The following is a 2,521-nucleotide window of genomic DNA, read 5'->3' as shown; positions in this document are numbered from 1 at the left end:
TGTTGTTGTTTTAAATGTGGTTTGGGGAGGGGGGGTTAACTCGCTGTTTTAGATTATCTCCCCCAAAACTCGGAATCTAACTACGAATGCTACGATATAGAATTTGAAGAGCCCTCCAAGTGATTACTCCACTAACAAAACGTTTCTATTAAACAGAGTGGTCTGATAAAGAAACTACCTGTAGTGTTCCCTGAAGCAGAGTTCTTTGGAAGATATGACAAATGGTGGCAGATGTGCGGCACAAGGGAAAGATGTGCTGAGAGCTGACCTCGTTTCCGCAACGTTTCATTCAAATTAAAATTCTCTTTTCGGGGGTTTTACTTAAAACCCCATTCTATCAGTTTAAGACGTGAGAATATTTGGTTTTGCCTTTGTTAACATATTTTTCCTGACAAGTTGCTTTCTTGTGTGAAAATGAGGAGCAAAAGCAAGCTAGTACATTTATATTATGACCAGAACAAGTTATCAGCGAAAGCAAGGTAGTTGTTGTTTTTTCTTTGTCTAGGTAAGTTTTACAAAATAATTGCCATATATTTTTGGAAAAATTTGTGTAAATTGAGATTCCCCCTCCTGACTTACAAACATTGTATATGGCATAGACGAAGTATGATCTATGGGAACATTTATCGGCATCAACTCCTGTTTGCTTTTCCCACAACAGTCGTAGCTCATCCATCCTGAAAACTCGGTTTCTATTTACTTATAATGCCATTTTTTCTTATATTTTACGTTAGTGCACGCTGTTGTGGTATTGATTGCTTCTTTTCTTTCTGTTGCTTATTTCTGTTGTCAGAGCGGAGAAATAATACAATATAGATTGAAATTTCGTCCAGCCTTGACAAAAAGATCAGACAATATAAGTTCAGTTCATATAAGATCACATTTCTTTGATCTCCGCAAAGAGAAATTTGCTGCGGCATGGAAAATATATACACACATCAACTCCCCCCTCCCCCATACACACACATAAACACACGCGCGCGCATACACACGCACACGCACACTCACACACACACACACACACTCACACACACGCACACACACACACACTCACACTCACACACACAAACACATACTCTCATAGACAGACGCACACGCACGAATAGTCTTTTAATGGACATAAGAAACCACGTGCCTACTTCTCTTAAAGTATTTATTTATTCACACTACCAGTTAGAATAAGTCCCCGTGTTTCTTAGTTCCTTCTCTTGGGTATAAAAAACCCTGCACATCCTACAACCAAATAATTAAACGACCACTGAGTTATTGGAGTTCAAAGTCGAACCGTTATGGCTCAGAAGATTTTTTTCATCTCTTTTGGTTATGCAGGATATAAGGTACAAACACCTACCTCATGCTTTATTGCGTACAGAGATATCAAGTTGATAGTGATAAACCAAAGACCTATATCATTAAACAGTTGAGTGAATTTTGAATGTAGTGTTGATGACAGCTTCAGATTCATATTATGACATGCTGTTCGATTATTTTTTTTTTTAAATTGGTCGGCATTTGATCAATTAGCTCATGGTTCGTGCCAAAACCGGTACTGTCTCCCCCCTCCCACCCTCTCTCTCTCTCTCTCTCTCTCTCTCTCTCTCTCTCTCTCTCGTTTCTGTCGATCCATCTCGCTTCTTGCTGCACTATATGACCGTACAGTGTCAATGTGCTTCTTTCTGTTCAAACCACAAAGGTTCGACCGTACCTTAGACTTATGCAGTTACGAGCGTCGTAAAACCTTATTAAAACCTTACTAAAACCTTACTTAAACCAACTGTACCTAAAAATTGAAATTGACGAGATAGTTGCGAGGCTTCTGTGAAGGTTTGATGATAAATTATGACAGACATCCATTGTCCACATCGACATGTCTTCGCTCTTCTGATAACACCCCCAGCGGAGTAAATTTTATAAATGAAGCAAAAAAACCCCCAAAAACCAAAAACAACAACTAATAAAAAAAACAACCAGAAAAAAACAACTATAACCCCACCCAAAAAAACCCAAACTTGTTTTGTTTGGTTAGACAGCACTCTTGCGGCCGGCGGATTATTTGACTTTTTTTAAAAATCGGTTATTTTGTAAGAGCATATCTAGTCAAATGTTCAGCCCCGTCTTTGACTGAGCTTAGGGGATGGAGAATTTACTCTCGATTCGTCAAATAATAATCATGATGGTAATAATAATGATAATAATAAAAGTAATAATAATAATAATGACAAAAAAGATATTTGATAATAATATTTAATAATAATAAAAATGAAGATCTTTTCTATAGCGCCCACTCCCGTGTAAACACAGCTCTAGGTGCTTTACATAAATGCATGTACGAACAATATTCTCGCGCGCGACACGCACACGTACACACACACACACACACACATACAAACGCACACACATACTCACACAAACACACGCACCCATTACACGCACACATGTGCACACACATGTACGCCAAACACACACACACACACTCACACACACACACACACACACACACACACACACACACACACACACA

General features: G+C 38.6%; 1 protein-coding gene across 1 annotated transcript in view; it reads left to right on the top strand.

Annotated features, from left to right (window-relative positions):
- LOC101861764 (unconventional myosin-XV) overlaps nt 1-2,521 on the top strand; it is a gene marked incomplete at its 5' end in the record, with an annotated part of 199,411 nt that overhangs the window by 71,486 nt on the left and 125,404 nt on the right.

This window comes from Aplysia californica, unplaced genomic scaffold, assembly GCF_000002075.1.
Source record: "Aplysia californica isolate F4 #8 unplaced genomic scaffold, AplCal3.0 scaffold00596, whole genome shotgun sequence".
Taxonomy (NCBI): domain Eukaryota; kingdom Metazoa; phylum Mollusca; class Gastropoda; order Aplysiida; family Aplysiidae; genus Aplysia; species Aplysia californica.
Note: the sequence above shows the minus strand (reverse complement) of the source record. Positions and strands in the feature narration are given on the sequence as shown.